The sequence below is a fragment of the Phacochoerus africanus genome, chromosome 9 (genome assembly GCF_016906955.1).
Source record: "Phacochoerus africanus isolate WHEZ1 chromosome 9, ROS_Pafr_v1, whole genome shotgun sequence".
NCBI classification, from domain to species: Eukaryota; Metazoa; Chordata; class Mammalia; order Artiodactyla; family Suidae; genus Phacochoerus; species Phacochoerus africanus.
The window spans coordinates 52,589,829-52,614,702 of record NC_062552.1 but is presented as its reverse complement, the minus strand read 5'-3'; the positions used below and the strand labels follow the sequence as shown (position 1 = coordinate 52,614,702).

General features: G+C 42.0%; 1 protein-coding gene and 1 pseudogene across 1 annotated transcript in view; one reads left to right on the top strand and one right to left on the bottom strand.

Annotated features, from left to right (window-relative positions):
• The window catches only part of SH3GL3 (SH3 domain containing GRB2 like 3, endophilin A3), a 132,977-nt gene that overhangs the window by 10,829 nt on the left and 97,274 nt on the right, over positions 1 to 24,874 (top strand). The window lies entirely within an intron of this gene.
• Positions 8,780 to 21,871, bottom strand: LOC125135559 (actin-related protein 3-like; annotated as a pseudogene).

Sequence of the window (24,874 nt, the reverse complement as noted above, 5' to 3'; positions counted from 1 at the left end):
CTTAATGTTTTCTGATGGTTTTTTGATAGTGTATAGAAATGCAACAGATTTCTGTATGTTAATTTTGTGTCCTGCAACTTTACTGAATTTGTTAGTTCATATAGCTTTTTGGTGGCAATTTTATACATCTAGTATATGCCATTTGGAAGCAATGACAGTTTTACTTCTTCATTCCAATGTGGATTGCTTTTCTTTCTTTTTATTGTCTGGTTGCTATGACTGGGACTTCCAATAATATGTTGAGTAAAAGTGGTGAGAATGGGCATCCTAGTCTTATTGTCGATCTTAGAGGAAATGCTTTCATCTTTTCACTGTTGAGTGTGATGTTATCTATGGGCTTGTCATATATGGCCTTTATTATGTTGAGGTACATTCCCTCTATACTTGCTTTGTTGAGAATTTAATAAATGGATGTTGAATTTTGTCAAAAGCTTTTTCAGTCTCTATTGAGATAATCATAGGATTTTTATCCTTCACTTTAGTAATGTGCTATATCACATTGATTAATTAGTGGTATGGTAGTACTTTTGTACCACTGGGTTAAATTCTACTTGGTCATGATCTATGATCCTTCTTATGTATTGTTGAATTTGGTTTGCTAATATTTTGTTGAGGATTTTTACATCTGTGTTCATCAAGGATATTGGCCTATAATTTTCTTTTCTTTTCTTGGCCACCCCATGGCATATGGAGTTACCAGGCCATGGACCAGATCTGAACCACAGTTGCAACTTAAGCTGCAGCTGCTGCAATGCTGGATTCTTAACCCACTGTGCTGAGCTGGGGATTGAACCTGAGTCCCAGCGCTCCCAAGATACCGCTGATCCTGTTGTGCTACAGCAGGAAGCCCTGCCTGCTAATTTTCTTTCTTTCTGGTGTCTTTGTCTGGTTTAAATATTAGGGTGATTGTGACCTTGTACAATGAATTTGTCAGTGTTCCATCCTCTTCAATTTTTTGGATATTTTGAGAAGGTTTGCTGTTAATTCTTCTTTAAATGTTTGGTAGAATTCATCTGTGAAGCATTTTGGTCCTGAATTTTTGTTAGTAGGTTTTAAAATTATTGATTAATTTCACTATAGGTGATTGATGTGTTTGTATTTTCTATTTCTAACTGATTCAGTCTTGGGAAAGTCTATGTTTCTAGGAACTTATCCGTTTCTTCTAGATTATTCATGTTTTTAGTGTATAATTGTTTGTAGTAATCTCTGATGATCTTTTGTATTTCTGTAGTGTTGGTCATAATGTCTCCTTTTTCACTTATGATTTTATTTATGTCCTTTTCTTTTATTCTTGATGAGTCTGGCTAGAGGGTTATCAATTTTATCTTTTCAAAGAACCAGCTTTTAGTTTCATTGATCCTTTCTATTTTTTAATGTTTTTTAAGTCTCCATTTCATTTATTTTTGCTCTGATCTTTGTTGTTTCTTTCCTTCTACTAGCTTTAGATTTTTCTTGTTCTTTTTCTATTTCCTTGAGAAGAAAGGTTAGGTTGTTTATTTGAGATATTTTTGTTTCCTGAAGTAGGATCGTTATCACTATAAATGTCCCTCTTGGGAGGGAAGTTCCCTTTTGCTGCATCCCATAGAGTTTGAATCACTTTGCTTCCATTTTTATTGGTATCCAGTTTTGTTGTTGTTGTTTGCCATTTTAGGGTCACACCTTTTTAGGGTACATGGAAGTTCCTAGGCTAGGGGTTGAATCAGAGCTGCTGCTACCGACCTACGTCACAGCCACAGCAGTGCAGGATCCAAACTGTGTCTGTGACCTACACCACAGCTCACAGCAACCCTGGATCCTTAACCCACTGAGTGAGGCCAGGGATCGAACCTCTATCCTCATGGATCCTAGTTGGGTTCATTACCACTGAACCATGACGGGAGTGCCAGTATCCAGGTGTTTTTTCTTTTTTTTTTTGTCTTTTTTTTTGCTATTTCTTGGGCCGCTTCCGCGGCATATGGAGGTTCCCAGGCTAGGGGTCGAATCGGAGCTGTAGCCACTGGCCTACGCCACAGCCACAGCAACGTGGGATCCGAGCCGCGTCTGCAACCTACACCACAGCTCACGGCAACGCTGGATCCTTAACCCACTGAGAGAGGCCAGGGATCAAACCCACAACCTCGTGGTTCCTAGTTGGGTTTTTTAACCACTGAGCCGCTATGGGAACTCCTGTAATTTCTTTCTTTACCTGTTATAATCTTTGTTTGGAAGTCTATTTTGTTTAAGTGCTGCTACCTCAACTTTCTTTTTTATTTCCATTGCATGGAATAACTTTTTCCATCCCTTCGCTTTCAGGCTGTGTGTGTCTCTAGATCTGAAGTGAGTCTCTTGTAGGCAGCATATATACGGGTTATGTTTTTATATCCATTTAGCCACTCTATGTCTTTTGGTTAGAGCACTTAGTCCATTTACAATTAAAGTAGTTATTGATGGGTACGTTCTTATTGCCATTTTATTAATTGTTTTCTGGTTGCTTTTGGTAGTTCTTTTGCGTTCCTTTCCTCTTTGCTTTTCTCCCTTGTGATTTGATAACTATCTTTAGCATTATGTTTGGATTCCTTTCTCTTTTGTGTGTGTGTATTTATTATAGATTTTTGGTTTGTGGTTACCTAAGGTTTATATATAACAAAGCACACGCACAGTATAATTTTATATATATAATTATTTTAGGTTGATGATCTCAAGTTTGAAAGCATTCTCAGAACCCTGCATTTTTACTCCCCTTTCCCCCACATTTAATATTTTTGACTTCACATTTACAACTTTTTATTTTGTGTATCTTTTAACTTATTGTAGATATAGATGATTTTCCTACCTTTGTCTTTGATCTTTCCTACTATGTGGAAGTGGAGGTTCAGGCTCCCCCATGTGGTCTCCACTGACACTGAAAGTGGGGCAGGGTGGAGCTTGTTAATGGCTGGTGGGGATGAAAGTACTGGCTCCCTACTTGGCCTTCTCTGGCACCACCCAGAGGAAAGGGGAGTTGGTGGGGGGAGGGTTGGGTCACCGCATTATAGCCTGGCAAAGGTGGAAGTTCCCACTTCCCACTCATCCTTTGCTAGTGTGGATGAGCGTGGGGAGGGTCACAGTTCTCTTTGTGGTATCTGGAGCAGAGTGTTGCTAGACTGCCCCTTGCTTTGTCTTTTGGCTCGAGAGAGCAGGCCTTTATTGAGATTATTTATTTATTTTCTTGCATCGGTTGGTTGCTGGCTTCTTCGGCTCCAAGTCTTAGATATATGATGGAAAAAGAAAACTCAAGAAACTCATCACTGTATCATTTCTTCAGTCAGTGTGCTTCCTTCTCTCCACTTAGGGCCTCCTTATGTTTGTTTTATATATATAATGCCCAGAGTTTTTGGCTGTAGTTAGTGAGAGGAATAGAGAAAAGTGTATGTACTCCATCTTTCTTTTGAGTTACACAAATAAAATCCCTTCTTAACAGATACGACTGTCTTATTATTTCTTGTCCTGTTTATCCCTTATGGAATCTTAAGCCTTTTGAACACTGCCTGGAATACGCTGCTAATGTTGAATGAACATACAGCAGATTGTGGGGATTGGGACCTGGATAGTCTGCTTCTGTTGAATTCCAACCTATTGTTTGTCTAGATGCTCTTGATTTGAGGGAGGAATGTTCAAAAGACAGATTTTTTTAAAATGAAATTTCCTAGTTCGAAGTATTGGCAATTCACTGAAATTTTAAAAAAGCTGTGCAGGCCAAAAGAAACATGTGTGATGAATTAATAGGGTCTACTGCCAAATGTTGGCAACTTTTCTTTCAGCGCCTTAGGCTAGCACGTATTGCTTGAATGCTTCGTCTGCAGGTTGACTTCTGTTCAAGTTCAAATAGTGGAAGGATGATTCCTAGTTGCCTGTGGCGTTGCCAGTACTTGCTAAGGAGATAAATATGGTCTCTGTAGAGACAGCTCTTGGCTTTTTGACTGGGGATGTTCCTGGAAGTCTTGTTGGAAGGCTGATTGGGTGGAATTGAGCTGAGCATTTGCCTTGTGCTGTTGTGTTAAGCTCTTCGAAGGCGCTTGGCTGGTATAATGTGGCGACTGTGGAAAGATCAGGTGTGAGGGCACAGAGCTGTCAAGTCATGATACAAATTTGACAGTGCTGAGTGGGCAGAACAACAGAAGGCAGGCTTTGAAGTGCGTGGGCAGCTTCACACGGCTGTGCGAACACTGGCAGGAAATGATGGGGAGTGAACTCTTTGCTTGCAGGGACCTATTTGGAGTGATTTTGAGAAGAAGACGCAGGAGTAGGTAATTTTTAGAATAGTCTAAGGCAGATAGGACCCCTTTCTTGGTGCTCTCATTGAGCCTTAGCACCTCGTAAGTAAAAGTTATGTATCTTGACATTTTAATAAGTTTTATGTATTTCCTAAAATTTGTTTTAAAAAAGTTAACCAACATCCTTGACTATTATCTATCCTGGATTCTTGCTATTCAAATTGATGTCTTAGATCAAGTGCTTTTTTTCTAAGAAAAGACAGTCATTTTCTAAATACCTGATCGTGTCTCTTCAAGGACTGATTTCTCAATATGTTGAAATGACATCCAGGACCAGGAGTAATGTACATTTAGCATTTAATGCAGACATTTCAGAGTGGAATTCCTATAAAATTCTATAATTTGCCCATAAATAGCGAAGACTTAGGTCTTTGGAAGTTCAAGGCCAATAATTCATCTTTATTTTTCTTGATTTTCAGCGGTGGATTTCTGTCCTGGGGAAGTGGATGGAGACGCAGGTTTACTTTGAAGAAGTAGAATTGGGCATAGGAGCAACTGAGAAAATAAAGGAATTTCTCTTTTCTTTTTTTCTCCCCTGAGTGGGCATTGTTAAGTCAAATATATTAAAACTGCCTTTCATTCAGCTCTATTCTATGATGACTTGAAGCTGAAATTCTAGGAATTAAACCTCCATGGCTATTGGTGGAAAGAGTTGGGAATGCAGAGGCTGGAGGCCTGCATTTTTTTTGTCTTTTTAGGGCCACATCCCCGGCATATGGAAGTTCCCAGTCTAGGGTCCAGTCAGAGTTGTAGCTTCCGGCCACAGCCACAGACACAGCGTCTATGACCTACACCACAGCTCACGGCAATGCCGGATCCTTAACCTACTGAGTGAGGCCAGGGATCGAACCCACCCTCATGGATACTAGTCAGGTTTGTTAACTGCTGAGCCACGACGGGAACTCCTGGGGGCCTGCATTTGAATAGTGGTGGGGCTAAAATGGGGGCCCTAATATCCTCGACAGTTGACTGTGATGGAATGTGGGCCAGAGGGCCTTCTAAATAGGGAAGCTCATTGCCAGGGGAGGTGGCATGGGATACTGGAAAGAGTGGGATTTGGAGTTAGGAAAAGTAGGTTTCCCACGTTTGTGACTGGGAGAGGAACTTAACTCTTCTTGGGGTTGATTTCCTCATCTGAAATGGGAATAATGAGACCAGAATCAGAGGTCCTTCTTGGGAGTTTCCATTTATTGAGCATTTTTGGTTTGCATGGACAGTATGTAGGAACTTACATGTATGTAATCTTCACAGCAATCTGCTAAAGTAGTTGCTGTTTTCATCATTTTAACAGATGAGAAAAGATAAACAGCCCTTGAAAAGTATCTGGGCCTAATCCCTCCCTCTGTCCCAGTGTTTAACCTTGAGTCTCATTCACAAGTGTTATCAAATGAATGAGAAGGCCTGGAGAGGTAAAAGGATATCCTCAAGGTCACAGAACTTTCTCACCTTAGAATGAGGGCTTGGACTCAGCAATTACGAAGACCCCTACTTTTTTGTTCTTTCCTGAGTGATGAACGTATGATTTCTCAAGAGTGAATTAACTAATGCAGAGTCTGATAGATTAACTCCTCTGAGAAATAGAAAAGGTATGCAATATTTTTGTTTGTCATCATAATTACTTTAAAAAGATAAGTGGTTGGAGTCCTCAGGTAGCCTAGTGGTTAAGGACTTGGCATTGTCACTGCTGTGGCTCAGGTTACTGCTGTGGCTTGAGTTCAGTCCCTAACCCGGGGAACTTCTGCATGCTGTGGGCGTGGCAAAAAAAAAAAAAAAAGGTAACTGGTTAAAATGGAATATTAAATCGCATTTGAATCAGTTTACTTCTATGTATTTTATTGTATGTACCAAGTGTCCAGGAGCTACATAAGGAGCATGCAGGACGTGTCCAGTGAGTGTTTGATACAGCAGTGTATGTTACCTGCTGCTTTGGTTGTTGGCCTTTTTCTCCCGGTTATCTGCATATGCTTGGGAATGTGTGTTAGATACATCTGTTTTCCTCACCTTCTCTTCCCTCCCTTTTCCCTGGCTGTTTGTGGCTTTGAAGCTGACATCCATCGCCCTGACAATTATTGTAGACCAGCAATGCACGCCATCCATCTCTTCTGGAATCTACCATCATTTCTTGCTTCTCGGTTATTTTTTGTGGCTTCTTATTTCAGAGAGAGTTTCTCCTCTCTTTTTCATTCCTCCCAGCCTCAGCATCCAGTCACTAAGGCCGGTGTAGGTTCTACCTCCTAATTATTTCTCCCGTTTACCCCTTCCTTTCCATCCCTGCCATAGCCCCCTGCTTCACAGGCACTGTGGCTCAGGCCTAACTGAACTCTGCACCTGATTGCCGCTAGTATAAATCCGAACTTGTCATTCCCCTTCCAGGGTTTGCTGGGGAGTCCCTGAAGGCCTAGGATAGACTCTCAATTCTTTAAGTTGGTGTGTGATGGTTTCAGCTCCTTCTAACGCTCAACCTCCATTTTCCAGCAGTCTTGGATTCATTCTGTCCTTTGTCCGTCCTATTACTTCTGCCTGGAAAATTCCTCCCCATTGTCAGAGCCTAGGGAATTCCAGCTCACCCAGCTTCATTGCCTTCTTCCTTATTCTTCTCCAAAGCTGTTGCTTCCCCTCACTGCTTCCTGAGCTCTGCGTCTGCGCACATTAATAATGTCGCCTTTGTTGTATTAAAATTATTTTGGTTACTTCATGGGCCCTCCTACCAGACATTGCAAGCTGTTTCTCACATAGAAGCTTTACTTTTTATTAATTTTTTTTTGTCTTTTTCTAGGGTTGCCTCTGTGGCACATGGAGGTTCCCAGGCCAGGGATCCAATCAGAGCCAAAGCCACCAGCCTATGCCAGAGCAACAGCAATGCCAAATCCAAGCCGAGTCTGCAACCCACACCACAGCTCACGGCAATGCTGGATCCTCAACCCACTGAGCGAGGCCAGGGATCAAACCCGCAACCTCATTGCTCCTAGTCGGATTCATCAACCACTGAGCCACGATGGGTACTCCAAAAAAATTTTTAAAGGTAATTTAGTTTTAATTTATTTTCATCACTTTTTCTTCAGGATCCAAATATTTTAAAATGCAGTGAAAATCAACTTTCCATGATATATCAGGGACTGGCACTGAAAGACTTTTCAGACTGCAAATGAGTTTTACAAATAAAAATATCAAGTGGAGATCCAATTATCAAAATGAAAGCACTATATATATGTGTATATATATATATATATCTGTGTGTATGTGTATGTGTGTGTGTGTAACTGAGTCACTACGCTTTACAACAGAAATTGGCATGACATTGTAAATCAACTATATTTTAATAAAAATTTGAAATAAACAAAAACATTCAACATATTAAAAGTTAACAGTTTTTTTTGTTTGGAGGACATAAAAAAAATCAGCTTGCTAACCAACTGTTGTGATTTTAAAGAACTGTTGCAGAGGTTTGAAGAAAATAGATTTATTAACTTATAAGAACTTAAAACAAATATTTAAAAAAATTTGTACCCTTTTTAGAATGATGTTAAGCTTTAAATATGCCAATATTAAATTATTCATTTTCTAATACATTCATTTCACTCTGAAACTGCAATGCTGGTCCAGTCATTTTGTCTTTACTTTCTTCTTTAAAGCAAGAAACAAACTGTGAGTTATCAGAAAGCACTAGCAGGTGTCAGTTAATCTAAGATACTAGTTTCTTAGCTCCAAAAGCACTTGCATAGAAAACTGCGGGGGACATAGGAGGATGTAAGCGCTTGTGTAATAACTGGAATCCTGTGAATGTGTGTGTTTGCCAAGTCACACAGGATGTTTTTTAAATTTATCCTTTACTTGGTCACCTTTTTTCCCTTAAATGCTAGTTTTTCTATGACTTTTTCCCTTCAGAGTATAAAGAGTATGAAATATAAACTCTTTCATGGTATATTTAGAAGTATATAATTCAAGCATTATAGAGCTATCTACATATTGATAAACCGCATCAGATCTTGGATAATTAAATAATATACAACATAGCAAGGTACAGAAAGAACTCACACCTACTTCTTTTTTTATTATTTTTTGCTGTCCAGCAGCATATGGAGTTCCCAGGCCAGGGATCAGATCCAAGCTGCAGTTTCGACCTATACCGCAGTTTCAGCAATGCTGGATCCTTTGACCCACTGTGCTCAGCCTGGGATTGAACCTGTGTCTTGACAGACTGCAGAGTCACACAATCCTGTTGAGCCACAGCAGGAACGCCACACATACTTCTTTTTGTAACACATACGATTCAAATATTCAATCTGAAGAAAAACATTTAATCATTTTGACTCCTGTACATCCCTATGTTGATAAACTTCCTAAAATATTCCTGTATAATTAAGTTTTGTTCTTATTATTTCAAGTCAGGCTTAAAACCTTGAAACCAGCCCTCCAGACAAAAAAAAGGCAATCAGAAAGATGATTTCTTCCTCCTCTCCCCAACACCAGCAGCTACAAAGTCAATTTTACGACATGACTCCAAACACTGGATAGTGGTGACAAATGCTAGGTCCAGTTTCTTGGTAATCTTTTTGGTGCGGCATACATGGTAGAACTCAGGCACGGGTCCTCCAAACCAAGCTGCATGTCACTGCGTTTTGTGTGGAATGACTTGCACATCAGTAAGTTTTAGCTTCAACCTACTACCACCCAATTCCTTACCTAATTTCAGCCTGGCACCTATAGTTCTTTTTAAATCTCTTTGCAAGCAATGTCTAAAGTCCTAGAATGTGGTTAACCTGCAGAGAGGACAATGTTCTTGTAGAGGGGACGTCTGACATCCATAGCAGGATTGTGAATTACTGCATCTACAGCTTCTGAGATAGGTCAAGTAAAGCATGGATCAGCAAACTCTGTATTAAAAAAAAATGTGTCATTAGGTCACTTTGCTATACAGCAGAACTTGAAGAAACATTGTAAATCAACTATACTTCAATAATAAAAATAATAATGATGATGATGAAATAGTTTAAAAAATTTCAGGTCCCAAGAATCCCTCAAAACCGACACCAGTGGAAAATCCTTCCTTTGGGATAGCATTGATTCCAGTACACTGTTTAATCTGCTTTGATCCATCTGTTTCATACTTGTTAAATTATTTTACCAAACGAATCTGGGTAGATATAACTATAGTGCTTTAAAGTTTCCAATGATTGGAGTTCCCTGGTGGCTCAATGGGTTAAGGACCTGGCATTGTTACTGCTAGGGCTTGGGTCACTGCTGTGTTGTGGGTTTGATCCCTGGCCTGGGAACTTGTGCATGCCGCTGGCGAGACCAAAAAAAAAAAAAAAAGTTTCTAAGGATTTCCCAGAGGGACTCCTACTTCTTGGTCTCTCAGCAGTTGCTGAATAAAATATGTTACATTTCATCCTGTATTTGGAATGTGCTTAATACAGCTGCCAAACAAATACCCTTCAGTCATAGGGATGGCATGGGTGACACTGTCTCCACTGTTTCCATGCCAATCAACAGACTATCCTCTAACTTGTCTTGAGGTTCAAGATGCAGCCAAGACAACAACAGCCTGCACAGGAATGTACAAGCCTGGAACGTTAATTCACCAGTATTTTCTCTGTTTTCTGGAGTATTCAGTGGAGGTTCAATCCAAAAAAAAAATGGTCTTCAAATTCTACTCTTAAATATTTAAAGATCTTTCATCTGTAAACCTTTCCGTCAAGTCCCATTCTTCAACTATGCCATGGTTTGGCCACTTTTTCACATCTGAAGGTTTTTCTTTCACTTCATCACCAATGAAGAAGGCTAGGTCATCAACACCTTTTATCATCTTCCTTTGAGCTTGCTCACCCGCTTTTGCTGGTCCTTATGTGACCCTGTGCCACAGTCCACCACACAGGCTGACAGCCGTTTCACCATCTTCCTTGTCACCTGCTCCTGTGGCTGTCACTCTCTGCCCAGTGCTGTTTAGGGCCAGGGATGGGCAGTGGGAGATGACAGGATCTATCTGACCTTCAACAGCCAGCCACCCTCTCTGTGAGAAGTGGGGGGCAGAACCAGGAAGCAGAAGCAATAAGCCAGAAATCAGCAGGCTTGGTCAGTGGCTACCACTTCCACCACCCAGGCAGGCAGGCTGTCCTGGAAGTCTTTAGAAATGCTTGTAGAGTGACTGAATGACTGTTAATGCTTGCATTCTTTTCTCATGACTTCAGGTCATAACTTTCATAGAAATTGGAGGTTTCCAGATTCCCAGTAGCTGAATAACTGCTGTATATAACTGAGGTGTTGCACCAAAATTAAACATTTCTTTTATTGTATTAGTTTTGTTTAACTCTGGGACCTACCTTGTTTTAAGCTTTGGCTTTCAGAAGTTAGGTGTTGGAACTTCTTCACATCCAGAAAATGTTATCTTCATATCTGGAAATATTTTGCAGTCAGTCAACTAATTACAATGAGTATAATCATGATGCTAATTAGCTTTATTCTGCATGTGCAAAGTCCTTTGAAGGGCAGCATCCCATTTCATCCCCATGATACCTCCATCGAGAAGTTACTAGTCTTCTTTTTACAAAGGAGGGAATTAAAGCTTGGCAAGGTTAAGTAAAACTTGTCCAAGGTGATACAGCTGGCAGATGGCCTTGTAAGGACTCCATGACAGGCTGTGTGATTCCAAGACAATATAGTACAATACTTGTCATCACTGCACGAGATAAACCTGTTGCTACCCTCCAGTCTCTTCCTCATGATTTTTAATCTTTGCATAAATTCATGGTGTCTTTATCATCATTTGAACCATGTGTCACCTGTTTAGTCTCTTTTAAACAGAAGCTCTAAATCAGGGCTTGGCAAACTGGCCTGTGAACCACATATAACCCATCACCTGTTTTTTTTTTGTGTGTAATCTGTGAGCTAAGAATAATTTTTAGATTTTTTTTAATGGCTAAAAAGAATCACAAGAATAATATTACACGACACGTGATAATTGCATACAATTTAAATTTCATTGTCCATCAATGAACTTTTATTTATACGCCCCTAAGCTCATTTTTTGTGCATGCTGCCTATGGCCTCTTTTGCACTATAAAATAAATGAAGCAGAGTGGCATAGTTGTGATAGGAGACAGCATGGAACACAAAATATTACTCTTGGGTCCTTTACAGAAAATGGTTGCCAACCTCTGCCCTGAGCTATAAGTCTGGGGAATGTATGTATGCTGGTATGTGCATTTCTGAAGCCCTGGACAGAGCACTAAAAATGTTTTGTCTGCATCTGCAGTGGGGTTGTGTGTTTTTTGGAGGATCTCCAATCACTTAATAATTCTGATTCATCCTGGTGACCTGCGAAGAGACTTGCTCTGGAATACATTCTTCCTTTGTAATTCAGGAGACTCTCATACCCAAGAGTCACCTCTGGTAACGTCTCACCGGCTGTCGCACCCCACCAAACTCCTCTATCCAGAGTTTACAGTGCTGGCAAAGAATGGCCACAATGTGTTTACTCGGAGGGGGAAATAGTATTTTTTGTTTATAGGCTGTTAGACACTTTGCCGTGTGCCTTAGTGTCATTCCTCACTAGGGAAACAGTGCTTGCTCCCACCACTGGGTCCCCTCTGCTTCCATTAGAGTTCCCTTCTTGTTTTAATTATTCTGACTTTATTTCGCCTTCTCCTTTGTTTGATTTTGAAAGAGTCCCAACTTGCTTTGCTTGCCAGTTCTCTACTTGCTTTTCCCAGGGCTCAAAAATGATTCTTGAGGGTGACGTCATTTTCATGTTTATCTTTCTTCTCTTAACATGACATCGATTAAATGGGTATATTTTAATTGGTGAGCAGCATTCTAAGGGAGTTGATCATTGCAAGGACCACGGCCAATTTCAGCCTCAGTTAACCTGAGTCAGTTTGTACAATAGCAATGGAATGTTTTGGCTTCTTGTGCAGCAGGAGTGGATCATATATGTTGTGTAGGCTTTTCAGAAACTTCATGCAGAAATTATGTGAACCAGATGGTACCCTTTTGAGTTGCCAGACATGCATATTTTGAAGAAATATGGCATATCTATTCTCCTTGGTAGACTTAGATGGGGATTCTTTGGAAATGCAAATCAGCTGAAATGGCCATAATTGAAAAATTCTTGGAAGCTTGTCATCAAAATAAGGAGTGTAATATCAGAAGACCAGCATGGATTGTTAAGGAACAAATATTATTGGATTTATTAAAGTACTTCTCCAAGGATGGAAAACCCTCTAGACTTCAGTAAAAGAAGGTATACTCCAGGATATGTTTTTCCCTTGATACGCTGTTGATTTGCTCACTGAGCTCTCTTGTGGGCATTTGGGGCAGTGAAAAAAGGTCGATTTGAAGTGGAGGAGATTGCATGGGCTCAGAGGATGAATGGAAAGTGAGGGCCAAGTCATTTAACACACTTTGAAACCACGGAGGCAGCCCTGATCATCTCTGAATTGCCTTTAGAATCAGTCTTCCCTCGTCTTGCAGAACAGTACTTGTTCCTGGCTAAATAGCTCTATGGTTCAGTCCTGCAGGATCTAAGACATTTCTTCATTTAGTCTTTCCTTCCTGTCTTAGTCCCCTTCAGTTCAAACAGACATTGTTTCTGGTGAGGTGCCTGATTAGGTCCATAGTTCACAGTCATACTGATCTTCTCAGATGATCACACCCTTAGCGTTCTAAGCTTTTTCTATTTTTTGCAATATGGATAGCCTGAGATCTTTAAGTTCTGGTTTCTTTTTGCTTACCAATTCCTTCTTCAATCAATCTCTGTCTTCTCTCCTACATAGTCAGGAGGAAACAAGCTGTTCCGTCAACGTTTTGCTTAGACATCTCCTCAGCTAAATATCCAGGTTCTTAAGCTTACAAATTCTACCTGCCACACAACACTAGGGCACAGTTCAGCCAAATTTTCTGCCACTTTATAACAAGGATCACATTCTCCCTACTGTCCAGTGACTTGTTTCTCATTTCCATCTGAGGCCTCACCAGAATGGCCTCTCTTCTCTCTATTTCGACCAACATTCTGTTCATGATTTCCTAGTTATTCTCTAGGAAGATGGAAGCATTCTCTTCAGGTCTCCTCTTCTTTCTGAGCTTTCACCAGAATCACCCCGACACCCATATTTCCAGGATGTACTTAAAAATCCTTCAGCCTCTACCCATTCATTACCCAGTTCCAAAGTTGCTTCCACATTGTTAGGTATTTGTTACAGCAGCACCCCACTTCTTGGTACCAAACTCTGACTTAGGCAGCTTGGGTTGCATGAGAAGATACCATAGACGGGATGGCTTAAACCACAGACATTTGTTCTCACGGTTCTGGAGGCTGAGCTATCTAAGATTATGGTGCTGGTAGAGTTCGTTCCCGGTGAAAGCCTTCTTCTTGGCTTGCAGGTGGTTGTCATCTTGCTGTGTCCTCACCTGGAAAAGAAAGAGAGAGCTCTGGATTCTTCTTCATCTTATAAGGATGCCAATCCCACCATAGGGGCTGCGCTCTCATGACCTTCCCTAAATGTAACTACCTCCAGAGACTCCACCTCCAAATAACCATCACATTGAAGGGTTAGTGCTTCAACATATGGGTTTTGGGGGGTAGCGAGACACAAACATTCAGGAAACAATACTAGGTACAGGTATTTGACTACTTTTTCAATTCTTTTGGGTATATACCTATGAGTGGAATTTCTGGGTCATTTTAAAATCTCTTATACTCTAGAAGAGTTCCCCAAATCTGATTTTTTTCCCTTTTTGTTCCCCCCTCCCCCTGTGACATCAGTTTGTTGTGATGACCAGGCCAGTTGTCCCACCTTTGGGGTGTGACTAATTGACTCATGCAATTTTTCAGCACTTTCCTCTCTGTCTCGAATTTCCTATAATTGGGCTATGATGTTTTTATTTTCTCTGCAGTCTCTTTACTCAGTTCATTATGTTTGGTGTATTTGCCTCCTATTTTAACGTGGCCTGTTTTGGAGACATGTGCCCCCATTTCCTATTGTGGACCCAAAGCAGCTTCTGCTCTTCCTTGCAGTAAAGCTATGTGCAAGAAGGTCTTTGCTCTCATTCCTCGAGGGACTATTTTGTTCTCTTATGCATCAAATTCTGGTCAGAGGCCTCAGACTGTTGTTTCTATTTACTTGTCCATGAATAAGCCTAGTATTGGTTCATGGATGTGATGCACTGTTCACTCACAGTGCCCTCCTTGTCCTCACTCCCTGAGGCCAGTGGCTGAGCTGGTGTCTCCAATGGGATAGTTCTGGTGGGTCGCACATCTCGGGCAGCTCTCTTTGGCTGACATAGCTTCTATTTTCCCCACCTTCCATTTTCTGACAGGTGATCAAATGGATGTTGGCACTTGAAGGATCTGGGGCCACCTCTGACCAATCTTTCATTGAGAGAAAATGAATACCTGCCTGCAGACACTGTTCCCAGATTCCCCAGGAATGCAGTTGGTCTGGTCATCTCTGCACCATGCTGGGTTGCTCCCTAGGAGCTGTGGATTCAGGACGGATGAGGAATGAAAGTTATTGATGAGACATAGGGATTTGAATAGAAAGAGGTTTCCAGGCTGATTATGTGGTTTGAATTGAATCCCTTGAGTTTTGTGGAGGAGCAGCCAGTGAAGTTAGGTTGTTGATGGGGTCACTTCTAGCCCATATGGTAATCTTTGTGAATTAGAAAAAGGCACTTGTTTCTCAAGACCCTTGACTTCCATGTGCAGGAACATTGCGGTGCCATATATAGTGAATTTGTTAGGGCAAATCATTGGGCTGCTACTTGCTAGAAACTTTGGTGGGTATACAGAGGTAAAATGTCTGTGGTGGAAAGGGTGTGCTCCCTGAACCACATACTCAGCTTCACCCTGTAGCTGCTTTGGGTTCTGTGGCTGATGTGCACTGCTCGGTGACTATATGCCTGAATTCCTTCCCATCAGTGGAAGATCCTTCTAATTCTGGTGCATGGTAAATGGACTCTTTATCTTGTCCAGACATCTTGCTATCATTCATTTTTATGGAGATGAGAAATAAAATATTGCCTGCCAACAAAGAATGTCATAGCCATCAGTGATTGCAGCCACCTCCTCTATGGTGAGCCAAGCTCGTGAGCCCTGAGGAAACCCAGGATGTGAAAACACAGATACTTACCCCAGACAGCTGAGGTGCATATCAAAAGAGTGATTTCCATCTTCCCATACTTAGAAAAACACCAAATTCCTTAACTTGAGATAATCCGGTTTTCTTTTATTAACTGTAATCTTTTGTTGCCACTACCTGACCTTTGTTGCAAAACTCCTGTAGATCCTGGCTCCCCCCTTGCCTCCTGGGAGCAGTTTTCTCAGGGATACTTGAGATGCTGCCTCCCAGGCTTACGTCCTCAGTTTTGTCCACTGAATAAAACATAACTTTCAACTTTTAAGTTGTGCATATTTTTTTCGGTCAACGGAGACTTTAGTGAGCATATAGGCACTATGAGTTATTGCCTCCCCTGACCCAGAAGATCGGAGTTGACTTTTTATGAAGATTCTGGCCAGTTCTGAAGCTATAATGCTGGGCACTGGGATTGAATGGGGGGCCCCAAAAGTCCAACATGGCTTGTGCTAGCAACCCGTGTCTTGTCAGGAGCTGGTCTGTTTCGTGGCTTATGTAATGCTTTGTTCCTTCTGATGGCATTCTCCAGGCAGATGTTACAGCTTGTATGACTCCCAGGAAATGAGGCTGGTTGTTTCCTCTGTGTGACTCTAGGAATCAGACACATCGGTCTACTTTCCCTAATTATAATGATAAAGACCTGCACTGAAGAAAGTTCAAGCAGCACAGCAGAGCTAAAGGAAAAAGGCTTAAACCACTTAATTTCCATTTCCTAGGGTTGACTACTGTTACCTTCATTTCTCCATCCCTGTCCCATCCCCTTTTTCCACTTTCATCCAATTTACTTTCCTGGGATGTGTACTGCTTCCTTTGATGGGGCTGAAGCCTCTCTGCAGCGCCCCCCATAGTTAACAGTTCTATTACCCAGACCTTAGCTGGTGTTTGATAGCCTAGGGTCAACTTTATGTACTTGCAAACTGCATTATTCTTCCATAACTACAAACAAAAGTTTCCTTTCATATTGAATGGTCCAATAACCTTAGGGCATAACCATTTTAGATTTCAATCTACGTTGCTTCATGATCTTGGAAAAGTCACTTAACCCCTGTGGTCCTCCACTTAAACTTAAAGTGAAGAAGGCTGAACCGAAGTGCCTTTTCCAAGTGAAATCAAGCAGGGGAATTAGGCCTATTTGAAAGGGAGCAGCCTGTGGGACAGGGTTGTAGGCGTTGTCAGTGGAGTCTAGTGGGAATTCTCTAGGGCTAAAGGAGACCGCCAGCTAGCTAGACAGATAAGGGGGAGCTGAACATGTCTTCAGGGCCTGGGCATTTTTTGCCAGGCTCGGGGAATGGGATTGTCAGGGACAGAATTGTTTGGCCCACAGGGGTCAGCTGAGAGATTGGGAAGAGATGGATGACCTTGTGGGAGAACTAACTTCAGGGAGAAGGATGAGGTTGGGATCCTCAAGACGTCTCCATGCGTGGATATTTGGTCTCCCCTTCTCCATGGGTCTAGCTAGACTGCCTCCTTCCTGCTGTGGTTTTGTGTTTCACAATTCCTCATTAATGAATGCTTTGTGGTGTTTTGTTGTTATTTTCGGGGGAGCTTGATTAGCAGTGGCTTTACTCTACACACTGCACTGTCCAAAGTGTGTTTTTTTGTTTTTTGGGTTTTTTTTAATGACTGCACCCGAGGCATGTGGAAGTTCCTGGGCCAGGAACTGAAGAATCCGAGCAGCACCGGTGGCAGCACAGAATCCTTGAACCCGCTGTGCCACAGCAGGGACTCTCATATGCTGCTCAGTGATGGATAAAGGCTAGAAGGGCACTGGGAGTCATCAGAATGGCTCAGCCTCAAATGGAGAGGAAGCCACTTGCGGGGGCGGGGGGGGGGCTCCTGGGCATAGAAGTTTTTTTTTTCCTTGTAAATGCTGTGGGTAAAAAATATTATTGGTAAATTTTGAAATATGCACCATAGGCCTAGTGAGGAAGGGGAGGGTGCTTTGACACCTGGTTCTTTGTCCCTGGTTCCTGACACACAGCTCCCCAAACCTTTGGGATCTCCTAAGTGAAGAGTGTCTTTTATATGCTAATGAGATCAATGCTGAGTCAGCGCCCCTAGATAGCTTTAGGATGGGGGCTGGTCACCAGCAAGACCAAGGCATGATAGCCTAGCAGCCTGGAACTTTTAGCCCTACCCCCTGACTTCCAGGGAGGAGAGAAAGAGTTGGGATTGACTTAATCATCAGTGGACAGAGATTTAATTTGTAGTGCCTACCTGATGACACCTCAGTAAAAAGTCTTAAAAGAAGATGTTCAAAGAACTTTCCATTTGGTGAACACCTTGAGATGCTGGGAGGGTGGTGTGACCAGAGAGAGCACGGAAGCTCTGTGCTCCCCCTCGCTTCTTTGCTCTATGCATCTCTTGCATTTGGCTGTTCCTAAGTTGTATCTTTTTTCCCATTTTTTATTATTTTATTTTATTTATTTTTTTGTATAATGATTTTTGTTTTTTCCATTATAGCTGATTTACAGTGTTTTGTCAATTTTCTGCTGCACAGCAAGGCGACACAGTGACACATTACATGCATACATTCTTTTGTCTCACCTTATTATGTTCCATCACAAGTAACCAGACATAGTTCTCAGTGCTACATGGCAGGATCTCATTGCTTATCCATTCCAAAAGCAATAGTTTGCATCTATTAACCCCAAATTCCCAGTCCCACTCCCTCCCCCTCCCTCTTGGCCACACAAGTCTGTTTTCCATGCCTATTTTGGATTTTCCATGTCTGATTTTCTTTTCTGTGGAAAGGTTCATTTGTGTCATATATTAGATTCCAGATATAAGTGATATCATATGGTATTTGTCTTTCTTTTTCTGACTTACTTCACTCAGTATAAGAGTCTCTTGTTCCATCCATATTGCTGCAGATGGCATTATTTTGTTCTTTTTTATGGCTGAGTAGTATTCCATTGTGTATTTATACCACATCTTCCTAATCCAATCATCTGTCGATGGACATTTAGGTTGTTTCCATGTCTTGGCTATTGTGAATAGTGCTGCAATGAACATGCGGGTGCATGTGTCTTTTTAAAGGAAAGTTTTTTTCTGGATATATACCCAAGAGTGGTTTTGCTGGGTCATATGGTAGTTCTATGTATGGTTTTCTAAGGTACCTCCATACTGTTTTCCATAGTGGTTGTACCAATTTACATTTCCACCAACAATGCAGGAGGGTTATTTTATTTTATTTTTTGTGTCTTAAGGTGGCACGCATGGCATATGGAAGTTCTCAGACTGGGGGTCAAATGGGAGCTGCAGCTGCCGGCTGCAACCTACACCACAGCTCACGGCAACACTGGATCCTTAACCCAACCCACTAAGCAAGGCCAGGAACCCGCATCCTCATGGATACTAGTCCGGTTCATTAACACTGAGCTACAGTAGAAACTCCTTTTTTTCATGTTTTAAAGTTTTATTGAGGTATAGTTGATTTACCATGTTGTGATAACTTCTGTTGTACAACAAAGTGATTCAGTTATACACACATCCATTCTTTTTCAGATTCTTTCCCCATATAGATTATCACAGAATATTAAGTGGAATTCTCTGTGCTATATATACAGCAGGTCTCAGTTGGCCTTTCATTCTACATACCACAGTGTGCATATGCCAATCCCAAACCCCCAGTCCATCCCTCCCCTCCACCTGTCCCCTTTGGTAACCATTTGTTTGTTTGTTTCAAAGTCTGTGAGTCTATTTCTGTTCTGTGAATAAGTTCATTTAGTGCTTTCCTGAATTCTGTAAGCTTGTCTAGAAAGCTATCAAACCTAAGGAGGAGATTGTGGGAACTCCTAACTTTGTAGCCAAGTCAGACAGATGTGTGGGTAACCTGGGGACCAGATACTTGGGACGGGCCCCTGAAGTGAGGGCAGTCTTGTGGGATGGAGCCTTTAAATCTGTGGAGTTCGGTACCAACTCCAGGCAATGAGTCAGAATCGAATTGTAGGACACTTAGTTGGTGTTGGAGAATTAGAAAACTGGTTGTAGGGCATAGAAAAAGCCCCCCACACATGTGGTGTCAGAGTGTTTTGAATAAACTCTGATGCCTTTAAGAAGATCTGGGATGATGTTGAAAGAATTGGCAACACAGAGAAGATAAAGTGAAACTCCTTCCCAGCAGAGGCTGACACCCTCCCTGAGCGCCTCGGTCAGTGTTTCTTAAGTGAGTGGATTAACGATATGGACTCCAGTCTGGAGAAAGTTTGATGGAATGACCTTGGATTCTTAAACAAAGTACAATGGGGTTCTTTACCAGACATAAATAGCTGAAGATTTTCAACCTGTCGATATTGTACGAAGTATTGCTTTGAACTAGATCATTCTCTGAATTTAATTTTAGCATTTCTGCAAGAGCCTTAGCCTGTTTCTTTAGCATGTGTTCTATGTGTATTACAATGCACATAAGGAAGTAAGGAAGATTTTTCTTGTGAAATGGGATAGATAAGATTGAGAGGATCTGAACATCTTTCTGCTTTGGAATTCGTTGAAACTTAAAGTGTAAGCAGATTCACACATCCAAAATTCAAAGTCAGAGACGTACGTGTGGTGCTTGCACTGCGGGAGATGGTTTCAAAGGGAGCCTGGTATTTGAAAGGTGCTCTAAGGAGTGGGAGACTAAATGATGCCTTCAGTTCTAAGCAAACACAAGCAAACTCTGCTTGAAAATTTCCAGCAATGCCTTTGGATGGCATAGGCCTGACTTGTCTCCTTCATATTTGCTCAGCTTCCACAGCATTTAAAAGAAGTTGGCCTGCTTGGTAATATGCTGAATTAAGGAACAAAGCCAACCAATGAAAAGGGAGAAAAGCTTGTTTCAAGTTAGACAAACTTTTGATTGTTGGGGTCCTTACTTTGTGATGAGATGCAATTGGAAGGTCATAGCATCACCTATAGGTATTCCTGTTAAGAGAGAGATTTGGGATATGATCAATCTCTATTTTGTTTACAGTAAATACTGAAGATGGGGAGGATAGTAAATAATACCTTGGAAATGAAATCCACCAAATCTATAATGTGGAAATTCTAAAGGACAGAGGACACGCAAAAAAATAAGACAGGGAGGGCCATGTAGATGAAAGAAACTTTTTTTTTTTTGCTCTTTAGGGCTGCACTCATGGCAAATGGAGGTTCCCAGGTTAGGGGTCGAATTGGAGCTACACCTGCCTGCCTACAACACAGCCACAGCAACACAGGATCCAAGCCACGTCTGTGACCTACACCACAGCTCACAGCAATGCGGGATCCTTAGCCCACTGAGCGAGGCCAGGGATCAAATCTGCAACTTCATGGTTCCTAGTCGGATTTGTTTCTGCTGCGCCACGAACAGAACTCCAGATGAAAGAAACTTTTACTGGATGGGGCAGAGTCTGTTGAAGCCTATGTTCATTCCACTTCCACATCTATGACTTACATGCTGGGAACTCTGGTGACTCTCTGCCTGAAGTCTTTTATTCTGTCTGCAAGATTATGCACAGCAGGCAGAGCAGTATGCCAGAGAATTAATGGCCTGGAGAGTCCATGCCCCTGGAAGCCATCCTCAGTCAGTGATGGACAGGGAAGGTGGATAAATACCCCAGCTTCTGCCCCATCTCCCAGGGTTGGGGTAATGCCCAGGAGTGCCCCACACTGTTCTCCAGAGACCTCCAGAGGAACTGTGCTCTGTTTGTCCCTACTGGTGTGTACCCTTTTTTGGCTTTCTTTCCTTCCCGGGCTCATTTCCCTATTCTTCCGCCAGTTTTCCTGCCATTGCATCCCAGATAAACAGTTTGCTCTTAAATCGTTGCCTTGAAACCTTGGGGGAAATCAAACTAAGACAGAAACAGATCAATCCAATGAACATGTGGGCCTTATTTGCACCGCATTTCAAGCAAACCATCTGTAAAACAGCACAAGTCTGTTGGGGAACTATGATCACCAGGTGGATGTCCGGTGGTACTAAGGAGGAGTTATTAAGTATTTTTAGGTGTGAACATTATTTCAGGTAATAGTGAAAAGATGGAGAGTGCTTATTTCTTAGAGATACATACATACTTGATTATTTGCAAATGAAATTATATGATATCTGTAATTTGCTTTAAAATAATCAATGGTTGGTGGTAGGGGGCAGAGGGGCTGGTACCAGGAGGGGATCCTGGTGAGATGAGATGGGCTACATTTCAACAGTTGTTGAAACTGGGCTATGGCTACATGGTGGCTCATTACAGCATTCTACCTACTTTTGTGATATGTTCCAAATTTTCCAAAATAGATGTTAAAAGAACCCAAAAAGAAGCACTCACCCACCCTTACGGTCCCTTCTCCTCTGAGTCAAGATTCAATTATCCTCTTCCTGGCCTTGGCACCATGACGTGCCAGCTTTGTTTTGGATGTGTCAGTAGCTTGGCGGATGAGTTCCTGGCCCTTCTCCACACTGGCAATTTCGTCTTCCCCATTACCTCCCCCCATTCCTGCGGCCAGACTGGAGACTCTGGCATCACTCACTGCTTCACCCTGAAATCTTAAATTCTGTCCTATCAGCTTCTGCTCTGAAACCTACTATTCCTCTGATCCTGTTGCATCTACACTCCAATCTCTAAGTGCCCCCCCCACCACCCAATGTGGTTACACCCATGTTGTCTTGACTATTACTTGCTGGAACTTCTGGGGTGGGCAGGTGGGGAACGGTGGGCCTGGGGCCTGGGGGTCAGGCTGGGTTGTGGGATTCTCCTTTAGCATGGTGGTCTGTAACTCTCTGGTGGGTTGTGATGACTTTGGCCTTGGCAGTACAGTGGAGTGGTGGAAGCTAAGGCAGAAGCCCTGTCTTGCATACTGAACACAAGCACCAGGCATAGGGTGGGTCTGCACCTCGAGGCTGACCACAGATATTCCAGGCTATGGGCATTAGGTGGAATAGGAGTACTTAGCTCAGCCATTGGAGGGGCTCTGGTCAGGGCCCGTGGGGCTGATTTCTGATGCGCTAGTCAGTGGAGCAGGTGGAGTGAGGGTGGGCATGGAGAACCTGCCGGCTGAAGGTCTTTCATATTTGTCTTATTTGTAGAGAGGTCTCAGCTCTGTACAAACATGGGAACTGGTTTTATTTTTGCCAATAAATACTTCTTTCCTACTGCACAGTAGGACTCTAAAGATACCTTGGTTAGAGCCAAAGCTTCCCTGCTATGCTCAAAATTTAAAACTCTTTTGTGAAACCATGAGCTAGCCTGTCCCCTGCCGTTGGCTGGAGGCAGGATCCTGGGTGCCGAGTGGAGAGGGGCTGTGCTCAGGCTCTGAGGTTCCTCTACCCTCTTGTGCATCTAGGTGCTCCTTCCCCGGATGCTGGGTGCGGGAGGGACAGCTGGGAAGGCTGAGTTCTTGTGTCTCTGACCTGGGGTTGGTGTGTGTATGTGGGGGAGGTCCCAGGCCTTGCTCTGGTTCTCCTGTCTCTCCTTGGGGTGAACAGTTTTGCAGAACTCCTACTGATAATTCCCAAATCTGGATTTTTTGCCTCTTGACATTTCTCTTGAGCTACAGCCAGCCTTCTTAGACATCTCTGTCTAGAAGTCCTACATGCATGTTACATTTTTGTCCAAAATTGTACTTTCTTCCCCCGACTCAAACCTTTGCATCACTGCAGTTGCTGGAAACCATGAAACCATCCTTCATCTTTGGGCGGAGAACTCTGGAGCCTGATCACTCAGGTTTCAGTCCTGCCTGCTTGCCTGAGTAGTAGGGTGAACTCAGGCAAGTCAGCTAACCCCCCTGTGTCTTGGTTTCCTCATTTGCAAAATGAGGAAAAGAAACATTACCAGCCTTAAAGGATTGAGGAGGTGAGGGTGAAATTGGATCATAAAGGCAAAACTCTTGGCAAAGGGCTCAACACCTGGTAACTTCCACTAAATGACACATTTTGTTATTGTTGCCATTGTTCTATTCATTATTTGTGTTCAACATTTATGGAGTGCTGGGCACACACTCCACCCCCATTTCTCTTCAGGGCCCACATTCTATAGATTTTACTTCCCGACGGTCTAAGACCTGTTAACTCTTCTCTGTACCCACCATCACTGCTTCGGGAGAGGGCATGTATTGCTTATACCCCCACCTCTTCTCCCCCTCCAGGCCATCTTCCAAATATTGCCAGAAGGATCTTCCTAAAGCACAAATCTGATTATGTCATGCCCTACTAAGAATCCTTCAGAGCACCCTCCCAATAAATCTTTACTGGTTCCCACTGCTGCCAGGCCCACCCCTCCTGTACCCACGTCTGTTAACCCAGCTCTAGCCATTCAGAACCACTCGCAGGTTCTACCCCCAGTGGACCATGCCCATCATCTTCTCTGCAAATATATGCTTCCCTTTAGTCTCCCTCCACCAGGAAAACCTGGTGTTTTCCTTCTCATTGTTCAAGATTATGTTGAAACATCACCTTCTGCTGTAGGAATTTTTGCCTCTGTTTCCTGCACAACCCCCGTGCCCCCCTAAAAAGTTGATTGTTCCATCGTCAGTGTTCTTACAGCATTTTGTACAAACTTGGTCTATTGCATCTTTCTTGTCCCTTGGTTATTGATGTCTGAGGACTCAGAGAGGGCGATTTATGATGATCAATGCATTGTTCATTTTATTACACTTGGTAGATACTGCATTTTCTACAAATTGCAGATTTGTGTCAACCCTGCATTGAGCACGTCTGTCGGCTCCATTTTTTTCAACAGCTTTTGCACACTGCATGTCTCTATGCCACGTTTGGTAATTCTTACAACATTTCAGTTTTTTTTCATTGTTATATTTGTTACAGTGCTCTCTCATGTTACTACTGTAGTTGATTTGTTTCTTTGGTTTCATATTTTTAAACTAAGGCATGTACATTGTTTTGTAGACTTAATAGTGTTGCATGCTTCATAGACTACAGCATGGTGCAAACATAACTTTTACATGCACTGAGATACCAAAACATTTGTGTGACTTGCTTTATTGCGATATTCTCTTTATTGTGGTGGTCTGGAACTGAACCCACAGCATCTCTGTGGTATGCCTGTATTTCATCCAATATTTAATTCGTTAAAATCATAAATGTAAAAACTGATTCTACTATAAGCTTTTAAAAACAACTTGTAAATCTTGTAAATTTATCAGTATATCTGGTATTATTTGTGTTAAGGTAAAAAGCACTCATCCCTCTTGCTCTTTGAATAGTGCTTAATTAAAAAAATTCACCAATTAAGTCCTGCAAATGATGTTATTTATACATTCTGTTAATTTCTCTTAGATATTTTAAAGTATAGTTACACGTTCAATGTGTATGATTCTTACAAGGTTTAAAACTTCTTAAAAGGTAGATGAAACACATGCATATAAAATACCTGCAAAGGTTATTACTATCATTGTACCTTATTATAATCATTATATTCATACACAGCATTAACACCAGGAGTTTATTTCTTTATCACACCCCAAATTGGAGACTGTGGCCAC